Source organism: Pogoniulus pusillus, chromosome Z (genome assembly GCF_015220805.1).
Source record: "Pogoniulus pusillus isolate bPogPus1 chromosome Z, bPogPus1.pri, whole genome shotgun sequence".
Lineage (NCBI taxonomy): Eukaryota > Metazoa > Chordata > Aves > Piciformes > Lybiidae > Pogoniulus > Pogoniulus pusillus.
Genome location: NC_087309.1, coordinates 8,110,371 through 8,126,748, shown reverse-complemented (window position 1 = coordinate 8,126,748; position 16,378 = coordinate 8,110,371). Strand labels below are relative to the sequence as shown.

At 45.2% G+C, this 16,378-nt stretch overlaps 1 protein-coding gene across 1 annotated transcript in view; it reads right to left on the bottom strand.

The window, feature by feature from the left end:
- LIFR (LIF receptor subunit alpha) overlaps nucleotides 1-9,745 on the bottom strand; it is a 67,518-nt gene extending 57,773 nt beyond the window's left edge. The window contains exon 1 of the mRNA XM_064176625.1: nucleotides 9,454-9,745. The gene's annotated coding sequence lies outside the window, so the exon portion shown is untranslated. The remainder of the gene's footprint in view (nucleotides 1-9,453) is intronic.
- Nucleotides 9,746-16,378: the final 6,633 nt, after the last annotated feature.

Below are 16,378 nucleotides of genomic sequence, written 5' to 3'. Positions count from 1 at the left end.
GTGGGCATTGTGAACTCTCAATCTAATTGAGTATTGGCAAAGCTCTTCAAGGATGGGGTGAACTGGCTGAAATAAAAAATTAGGTTGGATGCATCCCTAAAAAAATGCTAAAAATGGGCTCAGTAAACATCTTCCCAGATTAAAGTCTTCAGTTTACATTAGACCAACGTCACAGTAGATCTGCATAAACCTTGTGTAAACCTCACATTCAGCGGTGCTTTAAGGATGATGGAAGACAGTTCTGGGCTCCTCAGTTCAAGAGAGATGTTGAAATACTGGAACATGTCCAGAGAAGGGCGACAAGGCTGGTGAGGGGCCTGGAACACAAACCCTATGAGGAGAGGCTGAGGGAGCTGGGGGTGTGCAGAAGAGGAGGCTAAAGGCAGAGAAGAGGAGGCTCAGGGGTGACCTCATTGATGTCTACAATTACCTGAAGGGAGGCTGTAGCCAGGTGGGGGTTGATCTCTTCTCCCAGATAACCAGCAACAGAACAAGGGGACACAGTCTCAAGTTGTGCTGGGGGAAGTGTAGGCTGGATATTAGGAGGAGGTTCTTGGCAGAGAGAGTGATTGGCATTGGAATGGGCTGCCCAGGGAGGTGGTGGAGTAGCTATTCCTGGAGATGTTCAAGAAAAGCCTGGATTAGGCACTTAGTGCTATGGCCTACAGTGAATTGGACAGGGCTGGGTGCTAGGTTGGCCTGAATGATCTTGGAGGTCTCTTCCAACCTGGTTGATTCTATGATACAGGGCACAAATTACAGACCTTGAGGTAAGATTTAAAAGAGGGGGTCATAGGACACATCGCTGGATTTACAGCCAGAAGGATCCTGTCACCTGAAATGTGACACAGCATCTGTTTGAAAATATTTTCTTTTAAAAGTATTATAACATTTAGGGTAAAAACAACAACAACACACAAAACAGGCCAAGTGCACTTAATTTGGAGGGGAAGGCTGCTCTATATTGGGAATCCTGACAATACTGTTCTAACAGATGAATTATGAGTTACGTGCCTGGAGACCTGTATGCTTAAGACTTCTTCTAGCCATGAACTTTAGAAGAGTATGGAGCAGGAGGAAGGAGGGGAAAAGGAAAAGGAACAGGTGGGCTCTAGGGAACAGATATTATTATCCTCAGAACCAGCAGAAATACAGGAGAAGTAAACGCACTTGATGTTTACGGCCACCTCACACACAGAGTACATAAGAGCTTGCTGCACATAACTCAAGACAGCACTGAAGTCTCCAATATAAATAAATCACTATTTTTTTTCCTCCTCCTCTGTCTCTCTGCCTAGGATTAAACACTAAAAGCTTATCTCTGGTTTTAGTTCCAGAGCAGCTGTAAAACCTCAGAGGTCAAACAACAATTTTGTTGAGAGTGCTAAACTCAATTCAAAACACGAAATACTGTGAAAATCACTCATACTTGGAATAGTTATAACTTACAGCTACCTTTGGGCTTCACTGTCTGCAGAACCTCCCTCTGTAACACTGACCACTACAATTTTTTTCTGAAGTTCATTTTATTTAAGTAGCATTTTTGCCCTGCAGTAACATTAAGATCAGTGATTTCAGAAAGGCATTTTGAGGCTCTGTCCTCACTGATTTTATAGTTTTAAAAGGCCATTAGACTACCCATGATGAGCAACACAAACAGGGTTACATCACACGATGCGCAGCATTTCTGTCTTGGCACAAGAGCCTGAAGGTGACTACATTAAGTCCTGTTTGGAAGACAGAAGGGCTGCCAGGCTAAGGCAGATACTACCACACAGCCTCAAAAGGCTGCCTGCTCAGGCCAGCCCCATACTGAGCAGAACCATGCCTTGTCTTCCTCTTGCCCAAAACACCCTCTCCTTAAGGCTCTCATAGAGACATCAAATATGCTGAGCAAATCCCAAGCATGCAAGTGGTTAAAATGTAGTTTATGAAGCTACAGAAAGTATGAATATCAGAGATGCTCAAACCACTTTGGTGTGGAGGTTTACTCACTCTCAGCTTAAATGCTGCAGATAAGGTCCCCTGCTTTGGGACTAACACACTCAAGTTTGAATTGGACCATGTGGCCGTTTGAGCTGATCCTCTAGCTCAGACATAGGGGAGAGATGAACATTCCAGGGATAGGCCACATAAATGGCAACAATAGATAAATTAATATAATTTCATTGGAGCATCAAGAACTTAATGTCTAGAAAAAGGATGGGTTTTGTGTTGTGCTGAGTCGACTTCTCCCCGGGGGGCACCTCCCCCAAGCCGGGACATCAATTCTTGGCACTTTTTCCAAACGGAGACTTCTCTCCTTCTTAGGTGCATTGGCCAGCACTTGAACCTGGGCCACCAAACACATCCTCCCCTCTGGGGAATCGAACCGGGGTTTCCCACATGCCAGGCGAGAATTCTACCACTGCACCACAACACCCACCCCGCTCTTCTAGACTTAATGTCTGGAAGCACAGCTTGTTCTCCCCCTTCACCCGCTGGCTTCTAGACATTAAGTTCTTGATGCTCCAATGAAATTATATTAATTTATCTATTGTTGCCATTTATGTGGCCTATCCCTGGAATGTTCATCTCTCCCCTATGTCTGAGCTAGAGGATCAGCTCAAACGGCCACAGACCACTTTGTAGCAAGTGGCTCAGGTCACCACTTGGCTCCAAAGCAGCTTTCTCTGTACCTTTATGTTCAAAGTGCTTGAAATGAAGAGAAAGTAGCTTTATGTGTTTTAGGCTGAAACATGTGTCATGGCTAAATGCACAGTGTGGGGAGCATTCGAAGGCACAGGGCTAGCTGGGAGAGAGCTATTCTGCTCTGCTCACCAAGCTTACCATAGACCATAATTCCACATAACTCAGAACAAACATTTAGCCATGCTATCCATTCAGCTGAGTCTGCCTTTCTTCTTAGAGGGAAGTAACTAATTTATTCAGGTGCAAAACTACTTTAGATGGATGGCTGGGGCTCAGGCCTGGACCATTTCTGAGCCAGATTGACAAAGTAAACTACCTTCAACCACTCCTGTACTTTTACTTTTATTATACCTTTAAGCAACTTGCATACCAGTGACAGAATTATGCAAGCATAAGAAGCTTTCCAGCATAATTTTCAGGCATTGTTTATCACCTAAGGAAATCACAGAAATACACTGATATATTGAAGTTTCATTATTATGCACTACAAACTACCAAGCCACCTTGATACAAAGCTTTAATATTCAGTCAACACTACACAGCTATTACCAGTGCAATTATAGGTACACAGCAAGCACAGTTATATATGTCTATTTTAGGAATATACTGTGTTCCAATAGAAAGTGGTTCTGACTGAAGCAGTAATCCAGTAAGCCATATTGGCAGAGAACATTGGTATACTGTTGTTCATCAGCATAGAGGCATCCAAGGAAAAAACCTTCCAAAACCACAGTAATTATCTAACCAGCGCTACTATAACAGTGAAGTTTGAGGAAAAGGCTGCAGCATAAAAGCAACCCAAAGAAAGAGATATTTCAGGAAATTTCAGAAGGCCAAGGCTGGCTGAAAGGCTGTGGTTTTCAGTTCTGCAGGAAGCTGTCCTTATACTGCTGGGTTTACAGGTGAGAAAGGAGGGTCTGCTTCCTGAAAACACAGTACCCAAGAGAGGAGGAAGCCATTCTGCTCCCAAGCACTCCCCTAAGACCAAGCACAGGCAAGAGAAACTGCCCAGCCTCTACTGTGGGTCTAATTTTCGGTAGAGTAGGATGTGAGGGAGAGGAAGCAGGGAATTGCTACAGTGCTGCCCCTGTTTCCATGACATGGGCTTTTATAACTTGTGCTCCCTGAGGTAAAAGGCATAATTTGGACTCAAGAGCTGGCAACTCAGCAGTTCTCTGCCTGTGGGACAGGGGAAAGCTGCTTCTGTTGTAGCAACAGTCTTTGACCTCACTTCAATGCCAGCTCCTCTCCAGCACGGAATGGAGGGGAGACATGCCCTTCAAAACTTTACACCCTGACCAACATTCATACCAATGGGCTAAGGGCTATTTTTAGTTTAAGCATTTTCTGCTTGCAGTGAAACCTGCTACTAAGAGTGGCTCAAAGACACAGTAACAGGGAAAGGCAGTCAGTAGCAAAAGTGGGAAAAGCCCCTGCTAAATATCTGCTGCTTGCAGGAAGTGCAAGGACCTTACAGACACAGCAGAAGAGTTTCCACAGTCTGCAAGTTTAGGGAGTGCAAATTTGCCAAGGGAGAAAATACAGCAAAGATCAGCAAGAAATTGATAGTGTATGTGAAAAACAGTCCCTGGATATTCTTTTCAGTGTCAGATCAGAACCTCCAGATACCATCTGCTAGTTCTAATGTCAGCAAGAAGGCAAGCAACACCAGAACCCCTGCATTTGCTGGTGGTCAGTATCCTATTTGCCCCTCCACCTCTGAAAGGCAGGTTGGAAAACAGCTCTACCCATCTAGAAATATAGATGGCCCCCATTATTAGTGTGATAATGACTTTGAAAGAGTCCTTAAGATTTTGAAGGATGACTCCTGGAGACGTTGAAGCACTTATGAAAAGTGACCTTATGGTCACTTGAACGAAACATGTTCCAAAATCCCATTTAGCTGCAGATGTTTGATTGTTTTTGGTTGGTTGGTGGGAGTTTGTTTGTTTGCTTGGTTGTGTGGTTTTTTTTTGTTTGTTTGGGTTTTTTGTTTGTTTGGTTTGGTTTTTTTTTGGGGGGGAAAGATGGGGAGAAGCAGTGATAAATTTTGTAGGCATCAGTAGGCAGAGATGCAGTCTTTTCTTTAGCAGGAGTGTAACACTTGCCTGACGCTTGGATGCTCAGTATTTGCAATTAGCCTCTGTCTGCTGATAAACTGTGCACATAACCACAGAGCCAGGCTCCCTACAAAAAGCCAAACCTATCAATTTTGTTTAAAGACATAGTAAGACAAAGCAAGCAGCAGTGGTGCTCCCTTTTCTATACAACAGCCTAGTCACCGGCAAACATCTCCAAGCACCTCCAGAGACTACTTGAAGTAACTGTGAGGAGGGAGACTATTCCAGCCTGAGGACAGAGACTATTCCAGCCTGAGGACAGCACTTCTCTCCACAGCTTAAGTAACCACTGACTTAGAGCAGGACTTGATGTCCTTCTGAGAGGACACCCACTGGAAGCACAGGACCATGGGGTTCCAGGTCCTGATGTCAAGGATTATGTATACATTTTAAATTAAACTGTTTACTGAATGAAACCCATCAACCGGCTTTGAAGCATAGCAAACAATCTTCTCTGAACCCTTAAACAGAAGTAACTTTGTTTTAATCATAGAAACACAAAATGGGTTGGGTTGGAAGAAACAAAGCCCTTGCAACAGGCAGGAGCACCTACTAGACAGGTTGCTCTTACTGTTAGACAGAAATTTAACAGTCAAAAAGGAGTCATAACTAAATCTCAGCAGGAAATACACACCAAAAAATTTACTCATTTCAACTAACTCTAACAGGAGTAAAACTGACTTCCATACCTGGTTTCCATGTCTCCGTGCATGCCAACTAATGTGTAACACAGAACATTAGTGTCATAGAATCATAGAATCAACCAGGTTGGAAAAGACCTCCAAGATCATCCAGGCCAACCTAGCACCCAGCCCTGGCCAATCAACCAGACCATGGCACTAAGTGCCTCATCCAGGCTTTGCTTGAACACCTCCAGGGACAGTGACTCCACCACCTCCCTGGGCAGCCCACTCCAATGGCAAGTCCCCTTTCAAAGGGCCAACAGTACCTCCTTTGAGTTCTCAATCTTTCCATCTGTGTATCTTTAAGTATGGTCCATCAGAACATTTCTTCTACTGCTAACATTTCTTCACTTAATCTCTATATTTCAACATCAGCTTTAACCTGCAATCCCAGTGCTCCTATTGTAGCTCTATAACTCTTTTATTGTCTTAGATCAATATATACTACAGAAAACGAGTTTAAGAAGCTTCCTGATATATTCTGTTTTGTTCCTTCTATTATGCAAAGGTGCCTTTCAAGAGCTCAAATAAGCTCATTACAAGATATTAAAAACTGCTTTCATCCAGCAAGTATATCAACACATCAGAAACTGCTGGATTTAGCACTCTCTGCATCCCTTTGAGGTTTAGCACAGAGCACAAGAAGAAAATATAGAATCATAGAATCAGTGAGGTTGGAAGAGATCTCCAAGGCCATCCAGTCCAACCTATCACCCAGCCCTATCCAGTCAACTACACCATGGCATTAAGTGCCTCATCCAGGCTTTGCTTCAACACCTCCAAGGATGGTGACTCTACTGCTTCCCTGGGCAGCCCATTCCAATGCCAATCACTCTCTCTGCCAACAACTTCCTCCTAACATCCAGCCTAGACCTCCCCTGGCACAACTTGAGACTGTGTCCCCTTCTTCTGTTGCTGCTTGCCTGGAAGAAAAGACAGACTCCTACCTGGCTACAGCCTCCCTTCAGGGAGTTGTAGACAGCAATGAGGTCACCCCTGAGCCTCTAGGCTACGCAACCTCAGCTCCCTCAGCCTCACCTCATGGGGCTTGTGTTCCAGGGCCCTCACCAGCTTTGTCACCCTAAACATCATCTCACTTACCCAGTCACATCACCGATTGGGTCATCTGCAGAAAAACGTAATTCACCTGCACCAGCCTTGTGATACACTGCACTCTGCAGTACAGAGTCAGTATTTAGAAACATCAGAACTGTTTAAGACTGCCAGATATTTTCTTCTTGAAAATGAAATTTCATCATTCAGGTGGAATTCTTACTAATAAACCGAGTTTAAGTACAACTTCTCATAAGGCTCAGAACTTGCTGTTGGTCACCAATGGATCGAACAATCTAATATTCATGCTCTGAGACATCTGTTTCTAACACATTTACAGACTCTGTTCTATTGTGATCTATGAATATTAATAAACTCCTTTTTAACCATATATTAAAGTCCTGAGCTGTACTATATTGAAATGGGTGTGAACTTACAGCCATAGATCATGTCTCACCAAGCACTTCAATTTTCAAGTTTCATTAATTTCCTGCTAAAGTAGTAGCAGCAGCAGCCTTGTCACCTGTGAAAATAAGTTCTCCCTTTCTTGGAGAGCATCTCCACCCATATGGTTGTTCCCACGTATTCCTGACTTGCCTTTGGCAAGTCTGTGAGAATGTCCTCATCTAAAGGTTAAATCTCTCCCTTTCCTCAGCACACCTGTAAAAGGATTTTGCACAATCTGAGTCACAGATAGTGCTTGCCCCTGGATGCTGTAAGTGACTAAAGCTTTATGTTTGGAGAGTTCACAATGGGAACTGTTATCACTTAATAATGCTGATAAAAGTTTGAATAGGTGAAACAGTGATAAGATGAAAGGATGCCAGACTAAGTAAACAGAAAGGAAAATCAAACAAAATCAGGTGATCTAATGACTGCCTAAATGCTAAACTCCAAACTAGCTCCAAGTTAGTGATTTTTAAGCTGTGCATTTTGAGGACTTCCGAACCATTTTCCAGTTTAGACGCATAGCCCTGCAGCCTTCTTGTCAGTAAACTGCCAAGCAGACTGTCAAGATACTTGTCAGTAGACTATCAAGAAAAGACAAGACTGTCTTTTCTTGATAGCCTCAGCAGATCACTCAGAGGTAACCTGTAGACCTCCATCCAGCTAATGATAGGCAACTCCTGCTGTGTAGTATCAACCAGCTGCAGATACGGCACTACTTGTTCTGTGGATCCACTCCCTGCATTGGCTTCTGTCTCTTTCACATCTTAATAGTTCCCCATATTAAGTATAACTTTTGGGTTGACTTTGATCCGTATTTGGGGGCAAATCCAAGAGACTCCTATGCACATGAAGAAATCAAAGCTTATCTTTCTTACTAGAACTATATAGCATACAATGGATAAAAAACAACCACAGACTTTTTGCAGATGAAGGCAGTTGTGCATTCTCCTCCAGCAGAATGTGCAAAGCTTAATATTTAAAGCACATATGCACTGATGGATTTACCCCAAACAACATGCTGTCTAAACTGACATTGCCATGTGCTGATTTGAGAAGGAAAATGGAATGACATGGACTTCAATCCTTCCCACAGCTACCAAACCTGTGATGTGCGGTTAACACATCCATGTCTGGATTCATGTTGTGGAGCTGAACTAAGGGTTTGAGAAGAATTTAAAGAATTGTTTTTTACAGAATGGATTTTCAGGTGAGATACTGAAGGCAAATCATACTGTCTTACTTAGGTAACAACCTGAGTTTCAAATACATCAGAATGCTATGCAATGCTTTTGCTTCTCTGGAGAAAATCTGACAGGACATGACCAGTTTGAGCATAGAATGAGAATATTTGACTGGTTTTGCAGTGGAGAGTTTAAGTTTCAAAGTCTGCAGAAAAGCGTAAGAGTGACAATTCCTACACAACAGCTCACAGCCTATGTCTCACTGGCACTAATCATAATATACATCCAGAGATTTACTGCCACTTACGGCAACGTTCTCAGGCACCCACCACCCATTACAATCAAAACCAAAACCCAACGAACCACACAGATCACCAATTTCCACCAAAGCACCACACACCGAGCATGCCAACACGATATGCCCCGGTTCGAATTCACTTACACAAGTTGAATTTTAACAAGGGAATGACGTTATTTTCCAGAACTACCTCTGAGGCTTGCTTAGGGAGATTTTTAAAACACGAGCTCTAAACACATTAGAAATTCAATCACTCGCAGCAGACACCGAGCTGGTGCTCTCCTGCAGCCAGCGTGCGGCGAGGCGCGCCCCCATGTCTGGATGCTCCCTGAACAGTGGATTCACCTTTCCACACCACCACCCCCACCCACAACCCCACGCTCGTTTGTTTGTTTGTTTGTTTAAGGGTGCTACATTGTAAAATAAAATAAAATAACGCACAAAAATAGGTATAAATATTACCCGCTGCTCAGTCCTTGAACGCACTAACCTGCTGGCCAGCAGAATGAGCTGCTGACGAAACACAGCTTCTATTTAAGCCGCAGGCTCTCGGCAGCGGCAGAGAGGAGCCGCTGGTTTGCTCCCACCCCCCTACAGTAGTCCCCGAGGAGGCTGCCGCGGTCTGTTCTCGCAGCGGCTCCGACCCTGACCGCAGCGCGGCCCGCAGCCTCCGCCACCTGTCCCCCGCCCCCGGCCGAGCCTTGACCCGCAGCGCCCGCGCTAGTAGGAAAGCAGGGAGGCTGGCGTGGGGGCTTGGAAACTCCCCGCAGCCCCGCCGCGTCCTGACCGGACTGTCAACCCCTTTTCGTCTCTCCTAATCAGCACTTCCTCGGGCCGGGCAGTAGGAGGGATGGAAGGATGCAGAGGGGCATCTACCCTCTCCCACTTCGGGCCGCCCCCTTCCCAGGTGCCAGCGGAGACCCACCACGGGGCCGCTGCCGGGAGTAAGCTGCGCCGCCCCGGGCCCCGACACTCACCCGCCGCCGCCTCGCCGTGCCCTGCGGCAGCCTCATGCCGAGGAGAAGGGGGTGTGCGAGGGGGCTGCCCGCGGCGCGGTCCCAGGCGGCCCAGCTTCGGCGGGCAGCAGTGCGCAGCGCTGGCAGGAAGGAGGGATGAAGCCGGGGCGGGAGGCAGGGAAGGAGGGAGGGAGGGATAGAGGAGAGGGGCTGGCGGGCTGCCTGCGGGAGGAGCCTGCGCCGCGCACCGCCTGGCGCCGCCGCTAGCCCCAGCCGTAGCCCTGCCCCCGGGGCACCACCGCCTCCCGCCGCCCGGCACGGCCCAGCCCGGCCCCGCTGCTGCGGCAGCCTGTCGGTCAGAGATGCACCTGGTTATATCGGGCCGAAGCTATCGAGGACTTCACGCTGCGGGGCATCTTGCGCTGGTTTGCCGGGGCGCGGCCGGGACTAAGCTGTTATAGATAGTTGTGGCTGGTGGTTTTGCTGGGTCCCCACCGGGCTGCTAGTGTGTGCTGCGGGGCTGAGCGAAGTCACGGATCTGACCAGATGTGATCCGATCATTCCAGGTTCTCACTGGGAAACGGTGAAATGCCCTTCTTAGAAAAGTGAGCTGAATGCCACCGGCATTCCAGTGTTTGAAGTGGTGGGCCTGGCCCTCTGGCCCAAGACTCTTGATCGGTTTTATCTCTGTATTTGCCTCTAGTTCTTGAGGTCTGGGACTTGACCACCAACATTTTTTTGAAGCCACAACGGCTACATGCCAGCCTCTCTTTCAAATTAAACTTGAAATCCTCACAATCCCACAGCCTCAAGAGTCAGACAATTAAAGAAATACATACCATGAGACCCATAAAATCAGAAGAGCTGGCAAGCCTGTGGTTCCTCTTTTGTTCCCCAGTGAACCACAGCAGAAAGGGGAGAAAAAGTAACTGCTCCACTTTCCTTCTGGTTTTATGCCTACATTTTTCTACAGATTTTTTTTCCAAGTTACTGTCGATTGTTTTGCTCTGAACCTGGATGCTAAAATGCTGTAAATACTTTGTTGGAGTCCTTTGTCGGAGTCCTTTGTCGGAGTTCAGACTTGTGCCCTGTCTTGGCTAAGCAGATGATTTTGGGTCCCCAAAGCTGGAGTCTTCTGCCGTACTGCTCAGGTGAAGTCTCTTCCAACCTTGATGATACTGTGATACTGTGAATACAGGCTGTGTTGTAGGGAAGAAATCTTTAACCATTTCCTTCTCTTTTCAACTTTTAAACTTGTGCAAAAGGAATTGATTCTTCAGTAGGCCAGGAAGATTCATGAACCCTGACCATGTGGTTAGATCATGCATCTGAACATTATTTCAGATCTCTTCTGGCTCAACAGTGTGCTTGATTTCAGACCTTGCATCCTGAGACAGTTGTCTATTTGTTGACCTGTGTCATGTTTTGAAGAGGAAGGATTGAGTATCCTTGTTGTGACGGTAGTAGAGGTGAGATTTCTATTTAAAATTGAGTATAGTTTATCAATGTTGAGATTCAGGACTCTCACCGCAATTTTTACTACTAGATTCTTTGCACAGTCATGAAAAGCACAGGTGGAAAACAGAGGATCTAGAACACTCGAGAAATAACTAGCAATAATATAACAAACATTAAACTTAATTGAACAGGAGGAGGTTCTTGCAGTTGATTATACCACTTGCCCATTAAAGGGACTCGAGCTCCTTTCTGCTTGAGGCAGAAGGCAACTGGATTCAATTACAAGAGGCTTTAAGCATTTACTCACAAAATATTATCTCCGGACTCCCCACGCTAACTGCAGTTTCCAGACAGTACTCAAACACTTGCAGCAAGTTCTGTTGGTGTCTTTGAAAGCCTTCTAGACCTTCCCGGACTCTATCAGGATCCTGGGAGAGAGCTAGATGATCTCTGAGCTGATCCTGGTTCTTCTTGAACTCCAGACTTGGCACAGAGGCTTACAGAGGTGCAGGCAGGATGTCTGGCAGATGTGCAGACAGGCACAATGTGGGTGTCACTTCTCGCCACATTGTGAGGTGCTTAATGCCAATTGTCTGTTAAACTGAGACGAGGCAGTTTCCAGGCATACAAACCCAAAGTATCAGGGTTTGTTATTATGTAGCAGATAGAATGTTGCAGAACATGGCAGGATACCAAGGCAGAGAGCAATGAGTCAAAAGCAATGGCAGAAGCACAGAGAGTGAGCACAATAAGGCTGCGCACAGGCAGAATAACATTATGTTTACCTGCTCAACTCATTTTATCAATGCTGCCCAAGTCTAATGGGTCTTTAGCCACAGATTAGCCAATCAGAGTGGCAGTTTGCTAAACTTAATGATATTAGGTAAAGTCAGGGCTTGCTTTTACCTTTTTTAGGGCAGAACACAAACAAGTGTATAAACACGTGCGGGTACCCTGTTTACAAGAATAGAATAGAATAGAGTAGTATCATCCAGGTTGGAAGAGACCTCCAAGATCATCCAATCAACTAGACCATGGCACTATGTGCCTCATGCAGGCTTTTCTTGAACACCTCCAGGAACAGTGAGAGACATGGAGGCACAGGCCTTTGTCTTCCTTTCCCTGCCCTGCTTCCCCCTCAGCAGAAGTGAGGGAGAGCAGAACACACGTCTGGGCAAGCCATGGCCTTCCATGACACAGTACACATGCTGCTCTTGGGAAATAAGAGGGGTTTTTAAACAGCATTCGGAGAAAGCTCCTGTGCTCTACATCCAAAGCAGAAGAGTATGTCTTCTCCTGATGCTCATCAAAACATTCATAATTCCAAGGACAGACAGACTTTAAGAGAGTTCCATTAGGAGTCTTCTATCTAGTAGGTTAAGCAGTTACCTTTGCAGCATGTTAGTTAGTACTTTGTAGCCCCAAATGTCTCCCTTCTGGGGATGTCTGCTGGGTGCTTAATATTGTGGTCTGAAACAAAGGAGGCACCAAGGTATGTCAGCAGCTTAAGACCATTTCTGCTTTTAGTTCCCTGTGCTCATTTATCCAGGAGCTGTCTTACTCTCTTTTCACGCAACAGCAGCCAAATCACAAAGAAACTAGGAATATCCATAACACCAGAAGCACTGGGGAGAAAGTAGTTTCATTGTATGTGGTTCACCCACAGAATCAAAGAATTACCTAGACTGCAAAAGATCCTTGAGATCAAGTCCAACCTATCACGTAAAACCTAATTAACTGTGGCACTAAGTGCCTCATCCAGCCTCTTTTTAAACATGTACAGGGATGGTGACTCCACCACCTCCCCAGGCAGCCCATTCTGATGCCAAACACTCTTTTCATTAAGAACTTCTTCCTTGGGAGACCAATCCCACCTGGCTACAGCCTCCCTTCAGGTAGTTGTAGAGAGCAATGAGGTCTGCCCTGTACCTTCTCCAGTCTGAGCACCCCCAGCTCCCTCAGCTGCTTCTCGTAGGACTGTGCTCCAGGCCCCTCACCAGCCTTGGTGCCCTTCTCTGGGCACATTCAAGCATCTCAACATCTTTCTTAAATGGAAGGGCCCATAACTGAACACAGTGAACTGAACAGTCAAATTGTGGCCTAACCAGTGCTGAGTACAGGGAGGACTGGCCTTGTCTTTCTCTGTTTCTAAACTTCATTAATTGGCATCCAATGCTCTCTATAGACTCTGCATACAAGGCTCAGAAGGATGCATCTTGTGCCAGTGCTACGAAAGACAGGACCACAAATGCATGTTTTAATCCACAATAGAGACACTACAACTTTTCAAAGGCATGGAAAACATTAGATGAAATTATATCCCATTTCCTTTCTGCAGCTCATGTTATTTCTACCTTTAGTAAGGGCTCAGATGCATTTCACTTGTCAGGAAGCCCTGTACCATGCACAGCATAAGTAATTGCAGAAGATCTAGCTTGCTTCCTACATGGCTAAATCGAGTAATAATAATGTTCACTATTTTCTCTTTTTAGTTAGCAAGGCATATTCCTTGTAGTTCACAGACATTCTATTAAAAAAATAGAAGTCTGGAGAAAGAGATGTAGTTGGTTGTGGGGTTTTTTTTGTTTTTGTTTGATTGTTTGGAATTTTTTTTTTTGTGGTTTTTGTTTGGGTTTTTTTGTGGGTTTTGGGTTTGTGTGTGGGTTTGTTTTGGTTTTTTTTAAGTGGAAAATGCAATTGTGATATTAGAAGTTGCTGGGAGAAATCAGAGGTAGAGGCAGTTCTTGAAGTTATTTTAAGGTTTTGAAACAATATTAATTACTCAGCTTTTAATAATGCTTAACAAGGCCAAATGCAGAGTCCTACACTTTGGCCACAGCAACCCCAAGCTGCGCTATAGGCTGGGAAGAGAGTGACTGGAGAGCAGCCAGGAGGAAAGGGACCTGAGGGTACTGCTAGATAGTAGCTGAACATAAGCCAGCAGTGTGCCCAGGTGGCCAAGAGAGCCAATGGCCTGCATCAGGAACAGTGTGGCCAGCAGGACAAGGGAGGTTATTCTTCCCCTGTACTCAACACTGGTCAGGCCACACCTTGAGTGCTGTGTCCAGTTCTGGGCTCCTCAATTCAAGAGAGATGTTGAGGTGGTGGAAGGTGTCCAGAGAAGGGCGACGAAGCTGATGAGGGGCCTGGTGAAAGGAACACAGACCTGTGGAGAAGCTGAGGGAGCTGGGGGTGCTTATGCTTGAGAAATGGAGGCTCAGGGCTGATCTCAACATCTGGTCTACAACTACCTGAAAGGAGGTTGTAGCCAGGTGGGGGTTGGTCTCTTCTGCCAGGCAACCAGCAACAGAAGAAAGGGATACAGTTATGCCAGGGGAGGTCTAGGCTGGATGTTATGATGAAGTTGTTGTCAGAGAGAGTGATTGGCATTGGGATGGGCTGCCCAGGCAGGTGGTGGAGTCGCTGTTCCTGGAGGTGTTCAAACAAAGCCTGTCTTAGTGCCATGCACTTAGTGCCATGGTGTGGTTGACTGGATAGGACTGTGTGATAGGTTGGACTGAATGATCTTGCAAGTCTTTTTCAACCTGATTGATTCTATGATTCCATGTCTTAATTGGAAGTTAAGAAACTTTCTAGATCTGATGCTGTTTAAGACAAGTCAGTATGGTACAAGGTTCAAGGTGGTAAAGCTACAGATTCTTGGTAGAAGTTACCTTTTTTTTATAGTGCAGAGAAAAATGCTAATTTTAATGTAAATATCCCCTAGGCAAATGACTCTAAATACCCTGACACTTCTGATCTGCAAAAAATAAACTATCTATTTATCTTGTCCCATCATGAGACCTGCACTGTAAAATATCATAGCTGCTACACTTTCTAATGAAACTTATCTGCACGTTGTACATGTATGCATGCAATTTATGTTGTTTCCTGCCTTATCTCTGGTTTCCAGAAAACTGAAGGACAAATGTTGGAACACACGCCATGTCTTTATATAGTCAGTGAAGGGCTTCATAATTGATTTTAACAGCAACGAGGCTGTGCCTTCCAACATGAATGTTTCAGACAGTGACAGGAAGGTTTAAGTCTCCCCATATAGTAAGCTAGTTTTAGATCTATTTTAGTTTACCCCAGTGTGTAATATTACTTAGGGAACAATATATCTTCATTCTAGGTCAGAAGAAAACTTCTTGGAGCATGTAAATTCCAAATGAAAGTGAGAAGCCCAGCTAGGACGTTTTCATTAATGAGAGTTTCCTGGAGCCATTTAGTCTTGTATTTAAGGGTGTGTTGGTTATTTATGGCAGAGGAAAGGAACGGATGTGTTGATGTTCTGGAACTTTTCCGTTGTGCATTGTTTCCCATTTCACAGTTGTATTTGGCACTTGCTTTCCTCCAGCCAATAAAGAGTATTAAAGAACTTCCTTTGCTGAGAAGTTGTGAGCACATTTTACAAACCATACAGTTTAACCAGAAGCGTGAGAAGTAGTATTTCTACCAGAATTCACTAATATCCAGAGATTGTAAGTATACAATATTGCCAGCTAAGTTCTCCCCATGATTCTTTTTTATAGACTATCAATTCCTGTTTTCTTATTAAAAAAAATACTTTGCCATACAACCAACACAGCAACTTTGGGTTTAACTGAATGTATTCAGGAAAGCCAATAGCAAAATTCATGCTGGCTGTAATAAGAGCAGGAGTAGCCCCTGTGCAAGCCAAGAATAACCTTGAGTAGTGTGGATAGGGAATGTGTTTTGTTGCACTCACAAAACAACAGCTCTTTCCTATGAGGTCTCAGTGGAAGCATCCCTGTGTTCTCAAGCTGGCTTAAAGCTATTCTTGGAAATGAGTACACTGACCCCAGAGAAGTAAACTCTTTGTAATTAATACTTTTCAAATGCAGATAATTTTCTTCATCATCAGGGACCTATGCCTGTACACTCAGTAACGTGTTGGTGATATATTGCCTAAAAAACAATCTCCTTCTTCTCTGTCTTCAGGAAAACCATACAGTATAGAATAGAATCTTATAGAATCAACCAGGTTGGAAGAGACCTCCAGGATCATCCAGGCCAACCTATCCACCAGCCCTATCCAGTCAACTAGACCATGGCACTAAGTGCCTCATCCAGGCTTTTCCTGAACAGCTCCAGGGATGGTGAGTCCACCACCTCCCTGGGCAGCCCATTCCAATGCCAATCACTCTCTCTGGCAACAACTTCCTCCTAACATCCAGCCTGTACTTCCCCGGGCACAACTTGTGACTGTGTCCCCTTGTTCTGTTGCTGGTTGCCTGGGAGAGGAGGCCACCCCTCACCTCATTACAACCTCCCTTCAGGTAGTTGTAGACAGCAATGAGGTCTGCCCTGAGCCTCCTCTTCTCCAGGCTAAACACCCCCAGCTCCCTCAGCCTCTCCTCATAGGGTTTGTGTTTCAGGCCCCTCACCAGCTTTGTTGCCCTTCTCTGGACATGTTCCAGCACCTCAACATCTCTCTTGAATTGAGGAGCCCAGAACTGGACAC